A 26818-nucleotide genomic window follows, 5' to 3' on the forward strand; every position below is an offset into this window, starting at 1 on the left:
CTATAAGTCAGTTTTGTTGCTAAGGTTGTTGTGGTGGGAGCTATAGAGAGCTGATGTGGGATGTGTGTCATTCGGAAAACCTCCTCTTCTTGATGTGTTAGAGTGTTGTGGTTGTAATATTTGCCAAGTAGATAAGAACTAGACTTAACTCAGAAATCTTGTCTCTATAAAGAATGTGAAATGTTACTTGCTGCTATTCAATCTCTCTAGCAGTGAAAATGAGTAATCATAATTATGTAGTCTGATTCCTTTATCCTTAAGTGTCAGTTATATATTTTCACAGAAACATTTGGTGTCCTTGTTGTCTCATTTCCTGAACCCAATTTTGGTATTCCCCCAGCCTCTTGCAGCACCATCCCTCATCTGCAGAAATAATATTTTGTGTGAAGTTCTTTGTCATACTTCATTGTTGAGGGGTAGTTTAAGCTAAATTGGTGGGGGATAGGGCCCAGAGTGATAGGGCTGAGGATGGGATCATTGTTATACAAATCAATTTATTGTGTAGTGAGAATGTGAGGAAGGACAGGGAGATGATAGGACAAGATTTTTAGTCAGTTAGATGAGAAGAAGTGTAACATGGGGGCAAAATCAAAAAGGGTGATGAATACAGGACTGAAGGTATTATATTTGAATTCATGCAGTATATGGAATAAGGTTGATGATCTTGTCATGTATTTAAAGATTGGCAGTTACAACGTTGTGGGTATCACTGAGACATGGTTGAAAGAAGATCATAGTTGGGAGCTTAACATCCAAGGATACATCTTGTATTGAAAGGATAGGTAGGTAGTCAGAGGCGGTTAGGTGGCTCTCTTAAAAAATGAAATCAAATCCTCAGAAAGAGGTGACATAGGATTGGAAGATGTAAAATCCTTGTGAGTAGAGTTAAGAAAGTGCAAGTGTAAAAAGACCTTGATGGTAGTTATATACAAACTCCCAAATAGTAGCTGGGATGTGCGATATAAATTTCAAAGGGAAATGGAAGAGGTATATTAGAAGGATAATGTTACGATAGTCATGGGGGATTTTAATATGCAGATCGATTGAGAAAATCTGGTTGATGCTAAATCCCAATACAGGGAATATATAGAATGCCCATGAGATGGCTTTTTAAAGCAGCTTGTGAATGAGCCGACTAGGGGAATGGCAATTCTGGAGTGGGTGTTATGTTATGAATCAGATTTGATAAGGGAGCTTAAGGGAAAGGAACCCTTCGGAGGCAGTGATTATAATATGATAGAATTCACCCTGCAGTTTGAGAGGGAAAAGATAAAGTCAAAAACATCAAAAAAGCAAAAGAGAGGCTATATAATATAACAAAAATTAGTGGAAAGTTAGAGGATTGGGAAGCTTTTAAAAATCAATAGAAGACAACTAAGAAAACCATAATGAGAGAAAAGATGAACTATGAAGGTAAGCTAATCAAAAGTATCAAAGATGATACTAAAGGTTATCTTTTCAGATATATAAAGAGTAATAGAGAGGCAAGAGTGGATATTCGACTGTCGGAAAATGATGCTGTAGAGGTAGTAATGGGGGACAAAGAAATGGCGGATGAACTGAATAAGTATTTTGTGTCAGGCTTCATTGTGGAAAACACTAGCAGTGTGCTAGAAATTAGTGAGTGTCAGGGGGTAGGTGAGTGTAGTTGCTATTACTAAGGAGAAGTAGCGTGGGAAGCTGAAAGGTCTGAAGGTAGATGAGTCACATGGACCAGATGGACGACACTCCCAGGTTCTGAAAGAGTAGCTGAAGAGATTGTGGAGGCATTAGTAATGATCTTTCAAGGATTCTGGAATAGTTCTGGAAGACTGGAAAATTGCAAACATGACTCCACTCTTTAAGAACAGAGGGAGGCAGAAGACAGAAAATTATAGGCCAGTTAAACTGGTTGGGCAGATGTTGAAGTGCATTCTTAAAGATGAGGTTTCAGGGTACTTGACGGTGCATGATAAAGTAGGCTAAAGTCAGCATGGTTTCCTTCAGGGGGATTCTTGCCTGACAAATCTGTCTGAATTCTTTGAGGGAATAACAGGCAGGATAGACAAAGGAGAGTCAGTGGATGTTGTTTACTTGGATTTTCAGAAGGCCTTTGACAAGGTGTCATACATGAAGCTGCTTAACAAGATAAGAGCCCATGGTATTACAGGAAAGATACTAACATAGATAGAAGATTGGCTGACCTGCAAGAGGTAGAGAATGGGAATAAAGAGTGGCTTTTCTGATTGGTTGCTGGTGACAAGTGGTGTTCCACAGGGATTGGTTTTGGGACCACTTCTTTTTACATTATATGTCAATGATTTGGATAATGGAATTGATGGATTTGTGGCCACATTTGCAGATGATACAAAATAGGTGGAGGGGCAGGTAGTGTTGATGAAGCAGAGAGTCTGCAGAAGGACTTAGAATTGGAGAATAGGCAAAGAAATGACAGATGGAATATAGTGTAGGGAAGTGTGTGATCATGCACTTTGGTAGAAGGAAAAAAAGCATAGACTATTTTCTAAACATGAAAAAATTCAAAATTGGAGGTTCAAAGGGATTTGGGGGTTCTCTTGCAGGATTCTCTAAAAGTTAACAGACTGAGTCGGTGATAAGGAAGGCAAATGCATTATTGGAAAGGATTAGAATATAAGAGCAATGATGTGATGATGAAGTTTTATAATGCATTGGTCAGACTACACTGGGAGTATTGTAAGTAGCTTTGGTCCTCTTTTCTTAAAAAAGATGTGTTGGCATTGGAAAAGGTCCAGAGGAGGTTCACAAGAATGATTCCTGGAAGGAAAGGGTTAATGTATGAGGAGCATTTGATGGCTCTGGGACTTTACTTACTGGAGTTTAGAAGAATGAGGGGGGATTTCATTGAAATCTATTGAATATTGATAGGTCTAGACAGAGTGGATGGGGAGAGTATGTTTTATATAGTGGGTGAGTCAAGGGCCCTGTTTACTCTCTCATCCCCAGATCCATTGATGTCAATAGGGGTAAGTCCGTCTCCATTCCTCCTGTAGTCCACAACCAGCTCCTTTGTTTTTGTGACATTGAGGGAGAGGTTGTTTCTTGACATCACTGTGTCAGAGAGATGACTTCTTCCTTGTAGGTCACCTTGTTATTGTTGTCTTGTGTCTTGACTCCTGTGTCTTGTGGTCTTATGGTCTTATAGAAGTAAGGGGCAAAAAACATTAATGATCAACACGTTAAGTCAGTGAGAAGCATGCACAAAATGCTGGAGGAACTCAGCAGGTCAGGCAGCATCTATGACACTTTCTGTGTCGGACTTCACTTTGAATCCATCCACTCTCATCCATCCTTTCTTCTTAAATCTTGTGTTGTAAACTTCATAGTCCTTCACTTCAATTGCCAGTTTGTCCCAATGAACGCAAGTCCTCTTGTGTGGTTTCTCACTACAACAATAAAAGCATCTCATACCTTCAGCAGCTAACCACCACAACAAAAAGGAATCAAAATCTAAAGCTGCAAGAACAAGTCTAACGGCTAACGGGAGACACCACTAGATTGGTTGTGACAGCAAATTATAGCCCAGTGTATTTCACATTTCCGTTAGCACGGATCATCCTTAACCCCTTGAGCAATGGGTTTGTTTTGTCTGTTGCTGTGAAAACATCCCAGTTCCTGCTGCACACTGCAATTCAGGAAATGCAACGTAAAACTACTCAGCTAGTAAAGAGCAATCATTGCACACCTGTACCAGCACAGCCACTGCTTATATTGACCACACAGGAGTTGACAGGTAAAAAGGCAATACAGCTGGCTTTATAAACACAAAAGGAACTGGGAATGAACTCAAACGATTTTGTAGAAATGGCAGGAAATTAAAGCAGCAGCTGACAAAATAGAATTTCTATATTAAAAGTGAAATGAAAACCATCAGTTGTATTTCATTCTGTTGAAATTTGATGGGCGAATCCACTTTAAAGAAAACCAGAAAAGCAGACCTCAAGATATACAAAATAAATGTCCCAGTGAGCCAATTAGGATTTATTCTTCAAGACCCCCAAGTTAGCGATTTAAATTTGGCCGACTGCCCAACAACAAAACCAAATGAGAAAAACCACCACCTTCTTCTTGGGCAGGCCCTCTGAATCAAGGATGACTTGTTTCCAGTCCAGTCTGGTGGGTTTCTGAACTGTCTCAATGTGGAACAAGTGTACTGTGTTACAGGTGGGACAGGAGGTACTGGGATGGGCAGGACGGTAAGTCATTTCAGAAGTGGTGCACTCCTCCTTACACAGGACTTTTGTTGCCAATACATGCCTTCATTTGTGAGCCACACCTAAAGAATCTGCTCAATTAACTGCTTCAGTGATATTCAATCTAATTGCAATAAAAACCCATTAATATGGCTTGTTTGGGACTCCGGCAATGCCAGACTAACAGTTATTCTGGACTATTGGGTGTCGTTAACTCCAGCACACATTTAATGCACTTTAATGCACAGTAGAATAATATTCTTTCCGATACACCTCACAATGTATCTCATTATCTTCTTGCACCTTATTGTTTTCTCTGCAGCTGTTGCACTTTATTCCGTATTCTGTTATTGTTTTATCTTGTACTACTTTGATGCACTATGTAATGAATTGATCTGTATAAATGGTATGCCAGTCAAGCTTTTCACTGCATCTCACTAATCTGTCAATAATAAATAATAATAATTCCACCTCCAATTTAAATAGATCAAGGAAGCTTGTGCCCTGGTGCATGAAAGAGAGTGTGTTTAAGTGAGGGAGAGTTCCGGAGCTCATGGAAGTGAGCAGACTGGGATTCTGTTGTTAAAGGGAGTGAGGGAACAGGGAATGTGGCGTGTTAAGTGGCTGGAGAAAATTGGGCCTTGGTGTGTTGAAGAGACCATGGGAACTGGGACTCTAGTATTTTAAAGGGAGCACAAAAACCAGGATCCCAGTACTGAAGACACAGTGACAACTGGGCACTAGCTAAAGGGAGCCCAGGAACTGGGGTCTCAGTTTTAGGGAACCAGGGCTACAGTGTGCAAATTGGAGCGTGAAAACTGGGATGACTTTGCCCCTTCTATGGATTCTGAAGTGACAGATGAAGCCAACGTGGGGACTGCAGACCGTCTTCAACTGATGGACAAGATATCCTAGGTGGGGTAAGGTGTGAGTAGAGCAGATAGGTGGTTTGTGAGGTGGTACACTCCTACCATTTCCATTAGTCTGTGTGCACCTGACAAGGTTCTTAATGCCATTCTAAAGCTCCATCTGCATTTTAAGCAGTCACAGGCCAGCGATATCCCACGAGCCAGCAGGGACGTTACACTTCATCAAGGTAGGTTTGAGAACTTGAGGTTTCCTCTGTCTACCTGATAATGCCAGGGAAAGTCATTAACTCTGCACACAGTTAAATACAATTTTGTAAACTTCCCGGTGACGAAGGTGCAAATCACAATAACAAAATAAGGAGGTGCAGAGAAAGGTTTTAAGATAATGAAGGAGAGATTTGCTCACCTCAGATAGTCTAAAGGTACTTAGCACAGCATGGACAGAGACACTTGGTCCTTTAAAACTATACTGGCTCCCAACAAGATTATCTCATCCATCCCATTCCTTGTATCCTTATGTTCCCTGGAACTTATTCTCCCCCACATGTCTATGAGCATCTCTTTTACCACTATTTACACTAAGAGGTAATTTACAGTAATCAACTACCTACCCAGCAATCTTAGGGATTTGGGAGCAAGCTGGAGAATCAGGGGAATCTACGCAGTCACAGGCAGTGTACAAACTCCTCTCAAGACAGCACTAGAGGTCAGGAGCAAAGAAACCCAAGCTCTGGGCACTGTTAGGCTGATATAAAACCTTCTGGGAACACAGGAGCTGGAGATTAGCCTCATTTTTCATCCCTCGGCTCCATCTTTGTGAAATGATTATTTTTAGAAAAAAGTAATATTTGATAAATATTAAATTTGTCATGTGTACATCCTATATTATTCCTCTGCCTTCTGTTTTAACCTGCTATTCTGTGCAGACAGCAAGAGCAAACGCTAAAGCCGCTGGAGTAACCATTTAAATGGATAAATGGGGTTCAACAGCCTATTTGGCCTCAAATATAATTTTAATTGTCATCTCGGCAGAGCCTTTGGCACGTAAGCCCATTGGCAAGTACTTTTTTTGGAGTTCTGGAGGATTAGGAAAATTCCTGCATCCTCCAGAAATAAAATCTCATCCTCCACAATTCCAAGTTAAAGCATTAATCTCCCCCGAACCCTTCCCCATCGTAACACCCTCCTGAAATCAAACCTGTATTTCCTCTGCTAAAAGAAGTCTTTAATTGCTCTCTCTCCCTCCACAGTTTGAGGAGGTGGCACTGTGAGGCAGCGAGTGGAGCTTGAGGTCAGGTGTAATCTGAGTGGAATTGCACGTTCTACCCATGGGCTTCCTTGGGGCACTTCGGTTCCTTTCACATGCCAAAGACATGCAGTTTGATAGGTTAACTGGCCTCTATAAATTGACCTTAGTGTGTTGATGAAATGTAGAATCTGGTAATAGGATTGGTGGGTGGGGATTTTTTAATAGGATTTGTGTAAAGATTGATGATATGTGGATAGCATGGACCCAATGGACCAAAGCTCATGTTTCCATGCTGTACCTCACAATAGCTCTTATTATATATCCCTAAAGGCTGATTTATACTTGTGCGTTTGGGCTACGCCGTAGGCCCAATTTTCACTTCTGCGTAGGCGTCATGCTGTTTCGAGCATGCGTTGGTGTGCGCCAAAATGCTAGTTGGGGGTGGGGTTTCTATGCCACTGTGTTGAGTTTCTTCATGAGACACATGGACGAGGAAATGCATTTCAAACATTTTCGCATGTTGGCAGGTAGCTTTGACGATTTGGTTCATCTATTTCACATCGGTGTACAGACATGGTGGAGAAGAAGCAACTGGAAATGCATAGGAGGAAATGCGATGCTACCCAGCGGACCAATCACAGTTGTTGCGGTCTGCATTGCCGCGACGCACGAGCTACCTTTTTGGGGAGGTGCACGTTACCCTACGGCGTAGGGTACGGCGTAGGTACGGTGTAGGGTATGCAGTACCTACGGTGTAGATGCGACACAGAAGTATAAATCAGGCTTTAGGATTGCTCCGCAGAAATGTCCCACTGGAGAACTTGCCAGCTGGAAAAATTAACACTAAATCTTTGTTTGACAACAATCATAATGATTTGTTAGGCACTTGGCAGGGGCCAATAAAAAGAAGCAAAGTGTAAGTGGAACAGGCCATTGCTGGAGTGGGCCAGTGTTAGAATGGTCAGGCTTTGTCTTAACAGGCAAAGAGAACAGGAGCAGACTAGAACTTCAGCTTGAGAAGTTAGAGGGATAAAGTGTAGGCAGGATGGTATTTCAGGCAGTGGAATACACCTCCTGTGAAATGTGGGATTTCAGGGTATCTAATGGTCTCTTTGATGAATACATCTGCAGGAAGTGCACCCAACTTCAGCTCCTGGTTGCCAAGGTCAAGGAACTGGAGCTGGGGTTGGATGTACTCAGGACCATCCAGGAGGCTGAAAACCTCACAGATGAGACTTTTATTGAGGTGGTCACACCCAGAGTGCAGGCTTCAGGTAGTAGATGGGTGACCACCAGGAGAAGTAATGGGAGTAAGCAGTCAGTGCAGGGATCCCCAGTGGCCATTTCCCTTAGCAACAAGTCTACTCTTTTGGATACTGCTGGGGGAGGAATGGCCAATCAGGGCAAAGCAGCAGCAGCCAGGGCCGTGGCACCGTGGCCAGCCCTGAGGCTCAGCTGGGAAGGGTAAAGTCAGGCAGAGTGATAGTGATAGGAAAATCAATAGTTAGGGGATCTGACAGCAGATTCAATGGCTGCAAAAGGCAAGCCAGGATGGTGTGTTGCCTGCCAGGTGCTATGGATGCCTTAGAATGACTGCAAGAGAGAGAGAGGGAGCAGCTAGAGGTCGTGGGGCATATTGGCACCAAGTAGAAAAGGGGTAAGAGGTCCTGTACACTGAGTATAGGGAGTTAGAGAAGAGCCTGAAGAATAAGACCGCTAAACTAGTAATCTGTGGATTACTTCCAGTACTACTGCTAGACAGGAAAGGAATAGGATGATAACAGAGATGAATGAGTGGCTGAGGAAGTGGTACAGATAGCAAGGTTTCAGATTTCTGGATCATTGGGATCTCTTCTGGGGAAGGTATGACCTGTACAAAAAGGATTAGTTACACCCGAACCCAAGGGGGACCAGTATCCTTGTGGGCAGGTTTGCTAGAGCTGTTGGGAAGGGTTTAAACTAATTTGGCAGAGGGATGGAAACCAGAGTGATAAGGGTGAGGATGGAGCAGTTGGTTAACAAGTCGATGCATTGTGCAGTGAGATTGTAAGGAAGGACAGGCAGATGACAGGGAAAATCTGCAGTCAGTGGTATAAGTTGAAGTGTAACATGGGGGGCAAAATCAAAAAGAGTGATGAAAAGACTGAAGGTGTTCTATTTCAATGCACACATTATACGGAATGAGGTAGATGGTCTTGCAGACTTGATGGGTCGAGTGGCCTAATTCTACTCCTGTGTCTTAAGGTCAAATGGACAAAACATCCAGTTTTATAGAAGTAATTCAAAAATTAAGAACATTCTTACAAAATTCTGTGGTTTGCAAGAATAGAAATATTATTAGTTCAAGCTTACTCAGTCATCGCCAGAATATCTAAAATATCGGCAAACAAATTCTGTCATGAGCAAATAGTATCTGAACATCCCACCCATTTACTTGGAATTCCTTTCTTCACTGTCTTGCTGACTTCAGAATCAGGTTTATTATCACTGACTTATATGACGTGACACTTAATCCCCCTCTAAAGAAAAAATGTTAACAGGTTATCATTTGCTGTCAAAATAATGTTGTGGTTATACGCATTCACTATCATTTATGTGTAAATGATATAATAAATTCAGGCAAGGGGCAGGTGTGTGGTTCAACTTACAAATTCACACATGCTTGTCCAAGTTCTGGGCCTCTTGTTAGCCTTGTGATATGTCACTTTCGACAAGATCATTAAAATGAAGTGAATGGTAAGAAGTTGTTGCTTCTGACATAACTCATCACCAAAAGCTACCCCTTATTAATTTCACTGTAAATGCTTCTTTAACAATTTGATGTACTATCTACTGTGTCAACCTCTTTGCAGTGAAATATTTCAAGTGTGAAAATCTCAGTCCCTATGTTGAATAATTTGCATGGGGGAAAGCATTCCAACAGGTTACTTTCTGGCCTGGAATGAAAACTCCATTGGAATGGAATGGAATGGAAACTCCTTTCTGGCCTGGAATGAAAGAGGTTGTGGAAAGCGCTCAACTCAGCCATTCCAACACAGATACAGCTCTTCACATATCTACAACAGGCAATGTCTCAGGAAGGTGACTTTCATCATTAAGGACTCCTCCCATGCCCTCTTCTCATTGCTGCCATCAGACCGGAGGTACAGGAAGACGAAGAACCACTCCTCACGGTTCAACAACAGCGTCTTCCACACAGTTCTTGAACTGACCTGAAAAACCATATATTTCCCTCAAATTACACCAATGTTGTTATATTTATTTTTGTTTATTTTGTCAAGTAAATTATAAAACCTCAAAGTTCCAAGTAAGTTTATTATCAAGGTTCATATATGTCACCATATACAACCATTAGATTCATTTTCTTGAAAGGCATATTCAATAAATCCAATAACCATAATCGAATCAATGGAAGACTGCATCAACAGGGTGGACAAGTGTGCAAAAGACAACAAACAGTGCAAATACAAAAAGAAAGACAAAAAATAATATTCATATTAATAAGTAAATAAGCAATAAATGTGAAGAACATGAGATGGAGTCCTTGAAAGTGAGTCCATAGGTTGTGGGAACATTTCAATGGTGGGGCAAGTGAAGTTAAATAAAGTTATCCGCACTGGTTCAATAGCCTGCTGGTTGAGGGGTAACAACTGTTCCTGAACCTGCTGGTGTGACTCCGAGGCTCCTGTACCTTCTTCCTGATGGCGGCAGTGAGAAGAGAGCATGTCCTGGGTGGTGGGAGATCCTGATGATGGATTCTACTTTCATAAGACCATAAGATATAGGAGCAGAATTAGGCCATTTGGCCCATCAAGTCTACTCCACTATTTCATCATGGCTGATCCATTTTTCCTCTCATCCCCAATTTTTTGCCTTCTCCCCGCATCCCTTCATGCCCTGACCAATGAAATATCTATCAACTTCTGCCTTAAATACTTGGCTTCCACAGCCGCCCATGGCAAAGAATTCCACAGGTTCACCACTCTCTGGCGAAAGAAATTCCTCTTCATCTCTGTTCTAAAAGGATACTCCTCGATTCAGAGCTGTGTCCTCTTGCCCTGTACTCTCCCACAGTAGGAAACATCCTCTCCATTTAGAAAATAGTCAACCCTTTCATTTCAACTCTCAAAGTTCATGACTATACACTTCCTGACACTATATTCCCTCTGCCATTTCTTACCCTATTCTCCTAAATCTAAGTCCTTCTGTAGCCTCTCTACTTCCTCAAAACTACATGCCCCTCCACCTATCTTCATATCATCTACGAACTTTGCAACAAAGCCATCAATTCCATTATCTAAATCATTGACATATAACATAAATGAATTGGTCCCAATACAGACCCCTGTGGAACTACTCCAGAATTCCAGTGATTCTTGAAAGATCATTACTAATACTTCCACGATCTCTTCAGCTACCCCTTTCAGAACTCTGGGGTGTACACCATCTGGTCCAGGTGACTTATCTACCTTCAGACCTTTCAGTTTCCCAAGAGCATTCTCTCTAGTTATGGTAACTTCACACACTTCATACCTCCTGATACATGGAACTTCTACTGTACTGCTAGTGTCTTCCACTATGAAGACTGATGTAAAATACTTATTCAGTTCGTCCGCTATTTTATCGTCCCCCATTACTACCTCTTAAGCATCATTCTCCAGCAGTCTGATATCCACTTTCGCCTCTCTTTTACACCTTATGTATCTGAAGAAATTTTTGGTATCCTCTTTAATATTATTGATAGCTTTCTTTCATTCCGTATTTACCTTCTTAATGACTTCTTTAGTTGCATTCTGTTGGTTTTTAAAAGCTTCCCAATCCACTAACTTTCCACTAACTTTTGCTCTATTAAATGCCCTCTCTTTGGCTTTTATGTTGGCTTTGACTTCTCTTGTCAGCCATGGTTGCCTCCCAGTTGAGCCCTCAGCATTCTTAAGTGGGAGGGTGAACAGCCAGGAGTCATGGTCCATGTAGGTAACAATAACATGGGTAAGATGAGTGACGAGGTTCTGCATGGGGAGTTCAGGGAGTTAGGTGCTAAGTTAAAGGGCAGGACCTCCAAGGTTGTGATCTCAGGATTGCTACCCGTGCCACGTGCTAGTGAGGCCAGAAATAGGAAGATTATAGAGTTTAACACATGACTAAGGAGTTGGTGTAGGTGGGAGGGCATAAGATTTTTGGATCATTGGGCTCACTTCCAGGGAAGGTGGGACTTGTACAAAAGGGACAGTTTGCACCTGAACTGGAGGGGGACTAATATCCTAGTGGGAAGGTTTGTTAATGCTGCATGGTGGGGTTTAAACAAGAGTTACAGGGGGATGGAAACCAGAGTGCCAGAACTGTTAGTGGAGAGGTTGTGGAGACAGATCTCAGACAAAGTCAGGAATCAGAAGGCTGAGTGTGGTGTGACTAGTGTCCTGAGCTGCCTATACTTAAGTGCAAGAAGTATCATAAGAAAGGTGGATAATAGTGCTGAAGATGAGGTAGCTGGTTTACAAACAAAAACAATGTGTAGTGAGGAGAGGCTGTTGACAGGGCAAAAGTTGCAATGTAAAAGGTGGACAAAATCAAAAAGGGTGAAAAAAGGACAGAAGGTGTCATATGTGAATGTGTGTAGTATATGGAATCAGGTAGATGAAAACTTGCAGCACAGTTGGAGTTTGACAGGTATGATGTTGCAGGCATCACGGAATCATGGCTGAAAGAAGATTACAGCTGGGAGCTGAATGTCGAAGGCCAGGCAGGAAAGCAGAGGGGGTGGCGTTGCTCTGTTGGTAAAAAAATAACATCAAATCATTGGAAAGCGGTTTCAATAGTTACATTTAATGTCAGAGAAATGTATACAATATACATCCTGAAATTCATCGGGTTGGAAGGTGTTGCAAAGGAACTGCAAGGGTAAAAAGACCGTAATGAGAGTTGTATACAGACTCCCAAACAGAATGTTGCCTACAAGTTACAATGGGAGATAGAAAACACATGCCAAAGGGGCAACGTTACATTAGTCATGGGGGATTTCAATACGCAGGTAGACTGGGAAAATCAGGTTGGTGCTGGATATCAGGAGCGGTAATTTCTAGAGTGCCTATGAGATGGCTTTTTAGAGCAGCTCATAGTTGAGCCCACCAGGGGATCAGCTATTCTGGATTGTGTGTTGTGCAATGAACCAGAATTGATTAGAGAGCTTAAGGTAAAAGAACCCTCAGGGGAAAGTGATCTTAATATGATTGAATTCACCCTGAAATTTGAGAAGGAGAAGCTAAAGTCAGATGCATCAGTATTACAGTGAATTAAAGGATTGTGGGGATGAGTTACAGCAGACTGAAAAGCTTGAGCATGTAGATATTAAAAAAGAGGATGTGCTGGAGCTTTTGGAAAGCATCAAGTTGGATCAGTCACTGGGACCAGACGAGATGTACCCCAGATTACTGTGGGAGGTGAGGGAGGAGATTGCTGAGCCTCTGGCAATGATCTTTGCATCATTGATGAGGACGGGAGAGGTTCCAGAGGATTGGAAGGTTGTGGATGTTGTTCCCTTATTCAAGAAAGGAGTAGAGATAGCCCAGGAAATTATAGACCAGTAAGTTTTACTTCAGTGGTTGTTAAGTTGATGGAGAAGATCCTGAGAGGCAGGATTTATGAACATTTGGAGAGGCATAATATAGTCTGCATGGCTTTGTCAAAGACAGGTCGTGCGTTACAAGCCTGATTGAAATTTTTGAGGATGTAACTAAACACATTGATGAAGGTGGAGCAGTACATGTAGTGTATATGGATTTCAGCAAGGCATTTGACAAGGTACCCCATGCAAGGCGTATTGAGAAAGTAAGGAGGCATGGGATCCAAGGGATAATTGCTTTGTGGATCCAAAACTGGGTTGCCCACAAAAGGGAAAAAGTGGGAGGCCAAGAATCTTGTTCTCACCCATATAGCCTCCTGCCCATTCCCTTAACTAATGAATCCCCTATCACCACAGTGTGCCTCTTCTTCCCACTTCCCTTCTGAGTCACAGAGGCAGACTCAGTGCCAGAGACCCAACCACTGTGACTGTCTTCTGTTAGGTCACCCCCCCACCACCCCACTCCGACATTATCCTAATTGGTATACTTGTTGTTGAGGGGGATGGCCACAGGATTACTCTGCACTGGCTCCTTAATCCCTTTCCCCTTCCTGACTGTCACCCAGTCTCCTGTGTCCTGCACCTTGGATGTAGCTACCTCTCTATACGTTCACTCTATCACTCCCTCAGGACTAACTGAAAGGAAAGATAGTAAGAGATTTGAAAGTCAAATCTGACGAAGGGTCTCGGCCCGAAACGTCGACAGCGCTTCTCCCTATAGATGCTGCCTGGCCTGCTGTGTTCCACCAGCATTTTGTGTGTGTTGTTGTTTGAGTTTTTCTTTCCTTTGCTTTCTCTGTGTGAAGCCTTGAAGAGCTCAAGCCTTAAGATCACCACTCTATGTTCCCATTGGACGATGGCCACTGCGCTTGCCCCTGCCTTCCTTTAATTTGCTCTTACTAATCAATCCCAAAAGGTGACTGGTCACCAGTCAAAGCTCTATTACGCTGCCGCGACCTGCTCCTGCCTTTTATCCTCAGGCAGTTGACCTGGTTTAAGTTCCCTCCTCTCCACACTTCCAATGTCCGGACTGGCCGCTGGTGCCCTGTGATAATGCTTCATGTAGATATGCTCAATGGTGGAAGTGCCTTTCTCTGTGATGGACTATGCTGTGTTCACTACTTTTAGTAGGATTTTCCGATCAAGGGCATTGGTGTTTCCATACCAGGCAGTGATGCAGCCAGTCAATATACTCTCCACTACACTTCTATAGAAATTAGTTGAAGTTATAGACATCATGCTGAATCTTCACAAATTTCTAAGGAAGTAGAGGCATTGCCATGCTTTCTGCATAATTATACTTGTGTGCTAGGCCCAGGACAGGTCCACTGAAATGGTAACACTGAGGAATTTAAAGTTGCTGACCATCTCCATCGCAGATCCCCCGATGAGAACTGGCCCATGCACCTCCAGATTTTAAGCCATTTGGACTATTGAATCTGCTCTGCCGTTCCATCATAGCCAATTTACCATCCCTCTCAACCCCATTCTCTTGTCTTCGCACCATTAACTTTGATGGCCTGATTAATCAAGAACCTATCAACCTCTGCCTTAAATATACCCAGTGACTGGGCCTGCACAACAATCTGTGGTAAAGATTTCCAGTTTCACCTCTCTCTGGCTAAAAAAAATTTCCTCAGCTCTGTCCTAAATGGACATCCCTCTATTCTGAGGCTGTTCCCTCTGGTCTAGACTCATCCACTTTAGGAAACATCCTCTTCACATCCACTCTATCTAGGCTTTTTAATATTAGATAGGTTCAGTGAGATCCCCCCTCATTCTTCTAAACTCCAGTGAGTAAAGACCCAGAGCCATCAAACAATTCTCATATGTTAATCCTTTCATTCCTGGGATAATTCTTGTGAACCTCCTCCAGACCCTCTCCAATGCCAGCACACCTTTTGTCAGATAAGGTGCCCAAAGCTGCTCACAGTGTTCCAAGTGTAGTCTGACCAATGCCTTATAAAGCCTCAATGTTACATCCTTGCTTTTGTATTCCAGTCTTTTGAAATGAATGCTGGTATTGCATTTACGTCTTTTTACCATCGACTCTACCTGTAAAGTAACATTCAGGAAATGCTGCACAAGGACTTCCAAGTCCCTCTGCACCTCTTATTTTTGATTTTTTCCCCCCATTTACCAAATAGTCCATGCCTTTATTCCTTCTGCCAAAGTGCCTGACCATGCACTTCCCTACATTATATTCCATTTGTCACTTCTTTGCCCATTCCCCCAATCTGTCTAAGTCCTTCTGCAGAAACTCTGCTTCCTCAGCACTACCTGCCCCTCCACCGAACATCGAATAATCCTCAAGCCTGACCACAATGCCATCAATTTCTTGATCCAAATCACTGAGATATAACATGAAAAAAAATGCAGTCCAAACACTGACCACGTGGGACACCACTAATCATCAGCAGCCAACCAGAAAAGGCCCCTTTTATTGCTATTCTTTTACCTCCTGCCATCAGCCAATCTTCTATCCATTCTAGTACCTTTCTCATAATACCATAGGCTCTCATTTTATTAAGTAGCCTCATGTCCGGCATGTTGTCAAAGACCCTCTGAAAATCCAAATAAACAACATTCGCTGACCTGCCTTTGTCTATCCTGCCAGTTATTTCCTCAAGGAATTTCAACAGATTTGTCAGGCAAGATTAAGGCTTTGAAAAACCATGCTGACTTTGGCCCGTTTTATCATGTGCCTCCAAGTACCCTGAAACCTCATCCTTAATAATGGACTTCAACATCTTCATAACCACTGAGGTCAGGCTAACTGGCCAATAATTTCCTTTCTTCTGTCTCCCTCCCTTCTTAAGAAGTGGAGTGACACTTGCAATTGCAGGAACCATTCCAGAATCTAGTGATTCTTAGAAGATCATTACTAAGGCATCTACAATCTCTTCAGCTACCTCTTTCAGAACCCTGCGGTGTAGTCCATCAGGTCCAAATAACTTATCTACCTTCAGACTTTTCAGCTTCCCAAGCACCTTCTCCTTAGTAATAGCAACAACACTCACTTCTGCCCCCGACACACTGTCATTTCTGGCATTGTTGCAATGAACGAGGCAAACCCAAATGCAGGACACAGGCACGGAGATTGAGTTAGGATGCAGACGTGGGTGTGAGCGTTGAATGGCAAACAGGAGGGAGTGCAGGAGGCAGGCAGAACTTTTCTTAACACGGAGCGTAGTGGCAGACAAAGCTTTTCTTAGCACAGTGAGACAGAGTTACACAGGTAAACCTTGGTGCTGAAGTAAAACTTAGAATCCTTATCTTGACACAGAGAGACAGAGTTTCACAGGTAAATCTCGGTACTGAAGCAAAACTTAGAACACACAATCCAAAGCGGCCGGGAAACGTTAATTACCACATTGGCGAAACCAACAATCTGGCAACTAGAGGGTGCAAAGCTGGGGTTCTTATGCTACAGGTCTTGATGAAAACCAGGTGTGCCGCTATCAAAGGAAATTAGGAGCAAATGGGGAATTAACGGCCGGGACTGTGACAGGCATTCTGTTAGTGCCTTCTACAGTGAAGACTGGGGCAAAATACTTAATAAGTTCCTTCTCCATTTCTTTGTCCCCCATTACTATCTCTCCAGCACTGTTTTACATTGGTCTGTTATCCACTCTTGTCTCTCTGTTTACTCCTTGTATATCTGAAAAAACTTTTTTGAATCTTTTGTTATTTTGGCTAGTTTACCTTCATATTTCATCTTTTCTCTCCTTATGTTTTTTTTTTAGTTGCCTTCTGCCCTCTGTAGATTTTGAAAACTTTCCACTCCTCTACCTTCTCACTATTTTTTGCTTAATTATATGCCCTCTCTTTTACTTTTATGCTGTCTTTGACTTCCCTTGTCTGCCACAGTTGCCTAATCCTCCCTTTAGAATACTTCATCTTTAGAATATATCTTTCCTATGCCTTCTGAATTTCCCTCAGAAACACCAGCCATTGTTCTACCATCATCCCGACTAGGGCCCCCTTCCAATCAACTTCAGCCAGCTCCTCTCTCATGCCTCTGTAATTCCCTTTACTCCACTGTAATACACATACATCTGATTTTAGCTGTTCTTTCACAAACTGCAGGGTGAATTCTATCATATTATGGTTACCCACTCCTAAGGGTTCCTTTACCTTAAGCTCCCTAATCAAATTTGCGTCATTATATAACACCCAAACCAGGATTGCTGTTTCACTAGTGAGCTTAAACATAAGCTGCTCCGAAAAGCCAACTCGAAGACATTCTACAAATTCCTTCTCATGGAATCCAGCACCAACTGGATTTTCCCAAACTATCTGCATATTGAAATCCCCCTTGACTATCGCAACATTGCTCTTTTTCCATACCTTTTTTATCTCCCATTGTAATTTGTAGCCCACATCCTGGCTACTGTTTGGAGGCCTATGTATAACTCCCATCAGGGTCTTATTACCCTTGCAGTTTCTTAAATCTACCCACAAGGATTCTACATCTTTTGATCCTATGTCACCTCTTTCTAAGGATTTGATTTCTTTTTTTTTTACCAATAGCGCCCCATCCTTAGCTCTATCACTGCAGTTCCAATCACCCTGCCAATTTATTTTAAACCCTCGCCAGCAGCGCTAGCAAACCTGCCTTCAAGGATGTTGGTCCCCCTTGGGTTCAGGTGTAACCTGGCCTTTTTGTACAGGTCATATCTTCTCCAGAATAGATCCCAATGATCAAGAAATCTGAGACCTTGCCCTCTGCACCAATTCTACTATGTATATGTATAATTGTTATTTTAAACTTGTGTTTGTAATATACTGTGTTGCTGCTGCAAAGAGGTAATTTTCATGGCATTTACTATATGTCTTAGGTATCTATGCCCTTGATTATAAAGTTGAACTTGAACTTGAATTTGCACCTCTAATTTTACTCTATCTTTCCATCTCTTTTCTTGTCATCTGATTTCAGTCTTCCTTTCCCTCTCTTTAATACTTTAGGTTTACTTAAGTTTACATTGAACTCAGTTCCTCTATGCTTTTATGCTTGCTTCTCAATCCTTCCACTGTTAATCTTTCAATTCTGTAATCTAATGGGGTCAGAAGTACATTTGCTCTTCCTGTTCACTCAGTTCACATGGCCATTTTCTTTTATGCAAACACATTCAGCAGCCTGCCACACAAAAATTTTAAGTCCTCAACCTGCAAGGGCAAGATAACTAGTGGCAGATGTTAGATGTCCTGCCAAATCAAATTACGGCCAATGTGCCTGTTCAAATAGAACATTTAATCTGATTTTATTAAACGATTGTACGTTAACTTCATGCCAAAATATCTGGGCTCCTGTTAATCCAATGTAACTTCCTTGAACGGGGTGGTCACAATGATATTTTCGTATTTTTTAAATTTCTCCCTACTTCGCTGAAAATATGCATTCCACTCTCAACACTATTTGCGAGCTATTTCATTCCACAGTTGACAATCTGTTATGAAAAAGGCCACCCATGTGAATGGTGTATTCATTGCTTAATAATGGTGAGATGTTTACATATATTAAACTTTTTTTATCATTACCTCTTAAACCCATTAAGTAATAACATCCCTTTTAGAAGCAAATACAGTTTAAAGCTGGGTGTGTCCTTCCGTTCCAAGTGAATCAGTATAGTCCTTGCTTTGTGATGCTTTCTGCTAAGTGATGGTATATGTTTTCACTAGTTTGACATCTGCATGAAAAGACAATATGCCAGAGCTCATTGAGCAGTCATTTTTTATGATTTCCCATCCTCATTTCTAATACCTTTCAATTTCTTTGAACTGATTAATCCTCTAGACATCGATGTTCTTTTGCTCTAGACATGTTAACAGTGAAGCATTTCAAATGTCACCTTTCCAAAAGCAGTAGCTACAGGCATCGAATAAGTTAGAACATATTCAAAGCAGTTTCTATGATAAGCTCTTTGCACAGTTAAATTTATAGCTATCATATACTTGGCAAATACAAAATCTTTCAATACATTTTTAATTTTTATCAACTTTAATTATTTTTCTGACCAAATTCGCATAGCTGAACAGATATGCTGCAGATCTAATTTTTACTTGTTGTGAAAGCTAGCTGAATAACTGCACTTCAGGGTTACAACTCTTCTGGAAAAAAAAAGCTGGAGGTGAAAGATCAGGAAATGTTGACCGTAACCTGAACAGTTTCTTTGTGTAGAAACTTTAGGTTTTTGCCCCCGCCATGTAGGACATGTAGGAAATGTTTGCGAATTCACTAAATTAGGAGCATTGATCAATCTGGGTGTTCACATCATTCCCATCTGGAAGGAGATGCATCTATCACTGGAAGCCCATACCTCCACGCAATTGGAAACTAGCGTGGAGAATTGCTCATGGAAACATGAGTTCAACTATTACACAGTCCAACTTTTCACAACAAAGACCAATCCTAAAGGGCTAAGTGGTGGCTTATACCAGTTTCATTGAAGGCCAGAAGTAAAGAATATTCTATCACATGACACATGCAAAGTATCATGCATTTTGAATCACAAATCTCTGGCCTTCTGTATTAATCACTCACTTGAAATGGATTGGAACCAAAGAAGTATGGGAACTTTTCACCATGCCAAAATCACTTTATAGCAGTGTTTTGGGGCAAAATTTGAGTGGCAGTTGGGTAACAGAGGCAAGCATTGTGCCCTACCAGTCAGTGGTTGCTTGGATGCTGTGCTGGACTACCCCCATTATAAAGAACATAATAACTTACTTTGCTGCAAGTTGATATTGAGGCGGAAAATGAAGTGGCGGCGAGGAAGTCCACCCCTCCTACAAATGACCAGGTGCTGTGTCTCACCGTGGCCGACGTGAGAAGAACCCTGTGCAGGGTCAACTCACCGAAGGCTGCTGGACCAGACAACATCCATGGTAGAGTGCTCAGAGGATGTGCAGACCAGCTAGCAGATGTTCTCATTGACATCTTCAACATCTCCCTGAGCAGCGCCACCATTCCAACGTGCTTCAAGGCCGTCACCATTGTCCCCGTGCCGAAGAAGTCTTCAGTGTCCTGCCTCAATGACTACTGTCCCGTTGCACTCACATCCATCATCATGAAGAGTTTCGAGAGGCTCGTCATGAGGCATATCAAGACCCTGCTGCCCCCCTCACTGGACCCCCTGCAGTTTGCATACTGTCCCAACCGCTCAACAGATGACGCCATTGCCATCACCCTCCACCTGGCCCTCACCCACCTGGACAAAAAAGACACATACGTTCGGATCCTGTTCATAGACTTCAGTTCAGCATTCAACACAATCATCCCTCAGAAACTGATTGGAAAGCTGAGCCTACTGGGCCTGAACACCTCCCTCTGCAACTGGATCCTAGACTTCTTGACTGGGAGACCTCAGTCAGTCCAGATCGGGAGCAGCATCTCCAACACCATCACACTGAGCACGGGGGCCCCCCAGGGCTGTGTGCTCAGTCCACTGCTGTTCACTCTGCTGACCCACGACTGTGCTGCAACACACAGCTCGAACCACATTATCAAGTTCGCCAATGACACGACCGTGGTGGGTCTCATCAGCAAGAATGACGAGTCAGCATACAGAGAGGAGGTGCAGCGGCTAACGGACTGGTGCAGAGCCAACAACCTGTCTCTGAATGTGAACAAAACAAAAGAGATGGTTGTTGACTTCAGGAGGGCACAGGGCGACCACTCCCTGCTGAACATCGACGGCTCCTCAGCAGAGATCATAAAGAGCACCAAATTTCTTGGTGTTCACCTGGCGGAGAATCTCACCTTGTCCCTCAACACCAGCTCCATAGCAAAGAAAGCCCAGCAACGTCTCTACTTTCTGCGAAGGCTGAGGAAAGTCCATCTCCCACCCCCCCCAACCTCATCACATTCTACAGGGCTTGTATTGAGAGCATCCTGAGCAGCTGCATCACTGCCTGGTTCAGAAATTGCACCATCTCGGATCGCAAGACCCTGCAGCGGATAGTGAGGTCAGCTGAGAAGATCATTGGGGTCTCTCTTCCAGCCATCACGGACATTTACACTACACGCTGCATCCGCAAAGGAAACAGCATTATGAAGGACCCCATGCACCCCCATACAATCTCTTCTCCCTCCTGCCGTCTGGGAAAAGGCTCCAAAGCATTCAGGGTCTCACGACCAGACTATATAACAGTTTCTTCCCCCAAGCTATCAGACTCCTCAATACCCGAAGCCTGGACTGACACCTTGCCCTACTGTCCTGTTTATTATTTATTGTAATGCCTGCACTGTTTTTGTGCACTTTATGCAGTCCAGTGTAGGTCTGTAGTCTAGTGTAGCTTTCTCTGTGTTGTTTTTTTTTATTACGTAGTTCGGTCTAGTTTTTTGTACTGTGTCATGTAACACCATGGTCCTGAAAAATGTTGTCTCATTTTTACTATGCACTGTACCAGCAGTTATGGTCAAAATGACAATAAAAGTGACTTGACTTGACTTGACTTGACTTGATATTGGGATGGTTTGTGATGAATCACATTATTGCCCCCCCCCAGGAAGTTTTAACATTTTTAACTTTTACAGGAATTGAGTTCTCATCAATTATACATGGAGAAGAAATTTTCTATAGTGCACTGTGGCAACATGTTTTCAATTATATTTAGCAACCTGTTTCAGACAAATTCCTAATGCATAACTCAAAATGCAATGATAGGTAACTACAAAATCATTTTTTCATTCATATTGGGATGTAATATTCCTGGAAGACCACTTAAGATAATTTTGAAGAGCCACCTTTATCAACATCTGTATCCTTTTGGTTGAGGTTCTCCCACTGCACTGTGGAATCAGGAATTTCATAATTTAGACACAGAAAAAGTGATATATTTTCCATCAGGGTTGTGCATGACTTCAAGGAAATTTTGCCTTTGGTGTATCAGGTATCGTTGCTCTTTTTGGGTTTGAGCAATACTGTTTATGTAACTTTGACAAGTAACTACGATGCATCTGGCAGAAAGCATACAATGTAGCCACTTCGTGCCACTAGATTAGGGCATGAACAAATGTTTTGCCTAGTGGAAGGATTACTATCCATTTGGTCCATATTACTGTATCACAGATAGCAAGGAGCCTCTCAATGTTATTGAAGCTATGCATATTCAGTCAAGTGCAGAATACTTCACTGTAGTCCTGTCTTGTACCTTGTTAGTGGTGAAAAGGCTATGAGGTGTTAGGACATGAATCACATAACTATGATCAAGATATTGTGCTCTATTTAGTTTGTGGTTAATGATGACCTCCCTCTGCAACCCCCACCCCCCCCATACACAGGACAGAGTTGAAGACATCGCTGTAGAATCTCAAGCGTAGGTAATTGGATGCTTTCTTCTTAGATATGGTCAGTGTTTCCAGCCCAATGTGAATGTTACTTGCCACTTAACTAGCTCATACTTGATTGTTGTTTACATCATGTTTGCTTTACGAGATACAAATGGAGTTGAACGTTCTGCAATGATCAGTAAATATCATCATTTCAGAACTTGTGATCGAAAGCTCATTTAAGGCCATAGATAATTAAGGACAGGACACTGTCCTGAGATGCTTAACGAGTGATGACATGGAACAGAATGATTGACCTCCAGCAATCACAGCCTTACCTTGTGAGAAGTATTCAGGCAACTACTGGAGATCTTTCCTCTTCATTCCCATTGATTTCAATTTTATCAAGGCTCCTAGCTGCCAGACTCAAATCAAATGCTGCCGAGGGAACTCACTCCCATCATCTCTCTGGAATTTAGTCACTTGCCCATGTTCATTGCAGATAGATTCTGGCAGATTTCAATGTCACAAAAGCAGAAGAGCTGGTTGTGGACTACAGCAGGAATGGAGACGGGCTAGACCTTATTGACATCAATTGTTCTGCGGTTGAGAGGGTGAACAGCTTTAATTTTGTTGGCATAAACATCACCGGAGATCTCACGTGGTCTGTCCAAGTCGCTGTGTGCTGAAAAAGGTACAACAGCGCCTCTTTCACCTCAGACAGTTGAGGAAGTTTGGTATGGGCCCCCAAATCCTAAAAACTTTCTATAGGGGCACAATTGAGAGCATCCTGACTGGCTACATCACTGCCTGGTGTGGGAACTGTATTTCCCTCAATCACAGGACTCTGCAGAGAGTAGTGCGGACAGCCCTGCGCATCTGTAGATGAGAACTTCCCACTATTCAGGACATTTAGAAAGACAGCTGTGTGAAAAGGGCCCAAAAGATCATTGGGGACCCGAGTCATTCCAACCACAAATTGTTCCAGCTGCTACCATCTGGGAAACTGTACTACAGCATAAAAGCCAGGACCAACAGGCTCTGGGACAGCTTCTTCCACCAGGCCATCAGACTGATTAATTCACACTAATACAATTGTTATATTGACTGTCTTCTTGCATGTACTATTTACTACAAATTACTATAAATTACACATTCACACATAACGTAAAGATTTTTACACCTCGTGTATATGAAGGATGTAAGTAATAATCTCAATTCAATTCATTTCAAATTGCAAACTAGCAATAGAGAGCAGATTACTTGTAAGTGCTATGTGATAACATTGTTCTCAGTCATGATCTTTTGTTGAAAAATCATTTGCATGATTTTGCTACTCGCAACTCAATTCATCTTTTAGGGTAACCAGGCACAACTGATCTGAAGTAGATTTTAATCTCACTTACTTCTTTCAGACAAACACGAGGAGTACAAACAAAAAACAACTCACATATCCCCTTAACACAAGACTATGAGCATTGCATTTTTCACCATTGACAAAATATTGATGCATGCTATGGTAATAGCTTGTGAACTTACAGTTGCATATTAAATCATTCTGAAAATTCAAAGGCAAAAGTTCAGTTATTCACTTTGACATTCTCTGTAACCATCTCACTAATCTCTTCAGCCAATGCCAAGATCTCAAACTTTTTCCTCAGTATAATTAGATCACACAGCCACTAGTATCAATACTTAATATAAAAATAAACTGTGATGGAAGAATTAATATTATAGAAGGATGTAATAAAATAAATGCATTTTTCTCTTCATGGTCTTTAAATGTATTCAAATGAATTGATTCATGTAAACATCTAGCATGCAGTTGGTAAATTCCTGTCTCTAATGCTATTTTTAATGGCTTAAGCTTAAATGCTGAAAATGTGTTTCTTGTTTAAGTTCTGTTTGCTTCTAATAAAACTTCCTTTCTTAAGTCAGATGGCGTCATGAAGTTGATTGTAATCAGCACTCAGCAGTACTAAATTGGCATAAACTATTGAAACAGAGAGTCTTGGAGACGTTGGTTGAAAGCAGGCGAATGTTGATTAGAATCAACATTTCAAGGTCTCCAAACTGCAAAAACCACACAGTGCTCAGAAATGGGTCACTTAGATTCTAAAATCTCATGTGAGTCACCCTCTGCATTTGCTTGGAATTTCTGACTGCATTGTCCATGAAATTAACCAACATAACAGTATAACAAAGGTTCAAAGGTTAAAAGGTCCAATTTAATGTCAGAGAAATGTATACAATATACATCCTGAAATGCTTTTTCTTTGCAAACATCCACGAAAACAGAGAAGTGCCCCAAAGAATGAACAACAGTTAAACGTGAGAACCACAAAGTCCCCTCCCCCAGCTCCCCCCTCCCACACGTAAGCGGCAGCAAGGCAATGATCCCCCCCCCCAGCAGAAAAAAATGCAATCGCTACCGAGCACAAGCGTGAGCTAGGCGATAGCAAAGACACAGACCTTGCAGTTACCCTGATGACTATCACAATTCATCCGGCATTTGCCAAATCACAGGCTCTTTCTCTCCCTAATAAGGGAGAGGGAGGTGTCCCCCATTTTCACAGCGAGTGGGAGACATAACAACAACCCGCTGGTTTATGATGTTAAAAAGTCCGTTTCATCGCTTTTTTTGAGCTCTGTGCCTGAAGCTTGCAAAGATCTTGGGTCTTCGGGCCCACAGCAAAAGATTTTCTGGCCTCCCCAACGACACACAAATCTCCTGCTGTGTCACCGACCCTCAATCTGCCTGTCTCCAGAGCCCTGAGATCTTAGGCTTCCAAATACGAGCCGGACTCTCAGGCCGAGCCCTTGGCGTGCCGAACATCGACTGGTCCTGAAACCCCAAGAATGGTTCCCATTCCCGCAAAGAACCAAAGTCTGCATGCAACTCCAAGTCATGGTCTTCAAAAGAACCCTGAAGGGGAAAAATAAAGATGCTGAAGATGGAAATAGAGCTGTTTCCAAAGATGCAAGCAAAGGAGTCACTGTTTTGCCCCATCTTAACTCTGCCTCCAACTTCTGGGCTTTTTATTTGCTTATTCATACTTCATATTAATGGCTAGTACATGTATCTCCTCATAAGGTTCTGAGCAGCTGTTGACATTTGAGGTTCAATATGGGGTGAATGATGTTTGAAGCAGCTGATTCCACCTGCTGCTGTGATGGACCCAGCTAATGATATGGGCAAGGGGACATAAACCCATTGCTTTTTATTTCACCTACTCATTTGGTCATGGCAATGCTGGGTAGTCCAGCATTTATTATCCACCCCAAATTGCCTCAGGCTTTGAGCCATAACTTTGTACAGCAATGAGACAGGCCCTTTGGGCCACCATGTCTCATGTTCTATAGCCGTCTCCTCCTTTGTGATTCATCTGCTTGCCAAGATGTTTCTTAAAGCTTGTGAGAGTGCCTGCCTTCACCTCCTCCTGTGGCATCTGGTTCCAGATTCTCTCATTGTTGATGAAAATTCCTGTCATATCCTGTGTATGTGGTTTGCCAAGCCATTCCAGAGGGCAGTTGGGGTAAAGAAATGGGATCACATAGAGGATGGGATAAACTTATTTCCTTTGCTTCAGGATACAAATGAACTGGAGGGACTCTTACACCAATGTAGTAGAGTCATAGAGTCACAGAAAAGTACAGCCCTTCAGCCCATCTAGTATGTGCCGAACTATTTAAACTGCCTAGTCCCATCGACCTTCATCAGGACCATAGCCCTCCCATCCGTTTACCAATCCAAACTTCTCTTAAACATTGAAATGGAGCTCGCATGCACCACTTGCACTGGTTGTTCATTCCACACTCTCACGATCTTCTGAGTGAAGAAATTTCCCCTCATGTTCCTCTTACACTTTTCATCTTTCACTCTTAATCCATGACCTCTAGTTGTAGTCCCACCCACCCTCAATGGAAAAAACCTGCTTGCATTTACCTATCTATAGCCACTCATCATTTTGGATACATCTGTCAAATCTCCCCTCAATCTTCTACGCTCCAAGGAATAAAGTCCTAACCTATTCAATATTTCTTTATAACTCAGTTCTTCCAGTCCTGGCAACATCCTTGTAAATTTTCTCTATGCTCTTTCAACCTTATTTACACCTTTCCTGCAGGTAGGTGACCAAAACTGCACACAGTACTCAAAATTAGGATGCACCAATGTCTTATGCAATTTCAACATAACATCCCATCTCCTGTACTCAATACTTTGATTTATGAAGGCCAATGTGCCAAAAGCTTTTTTTACAACCCTATCTACCTGTGACATCACTTTCAATGAATTATGGACATGTATTCCCAGATCCCTCTGTTCTACCACACTCCTCAGTGCCCTAGCATTCACTGTTTACGACCCACCCTGGTTGGTCCTCCTGAAGTGCAGCACCTTGTATTTGACTGCATTAAATTCCATCTGACAATTTTTCAGCCCATTTTTTCCAGCTGGTCCAAATCTCACTGCAAGCCATGATAGCCTTCCTCACTGCCCACTATACCCCCAATCTTGCATATAGTGGTTTCATGGTGGCCATGAAAGGTGTCAGCTTTTAATTCCAGACTTACTCAATTACATGAAATAACCTT

The sequence above is a fragment of the Hemitrygon akajei genome, chromosome 18, assembly GCF_048418815.1.
Source record: "Hemitrygon akajei chromosome 18, sHemAka1.3, whole genome shotgun sequence".
Lineage (NCBI taxonomy): Eukaryota > Metazoa > Chordata > Chondrichthyes > Myliobatiformes > Dasyatidae > Hemitrygon > Hemitrygon akajei.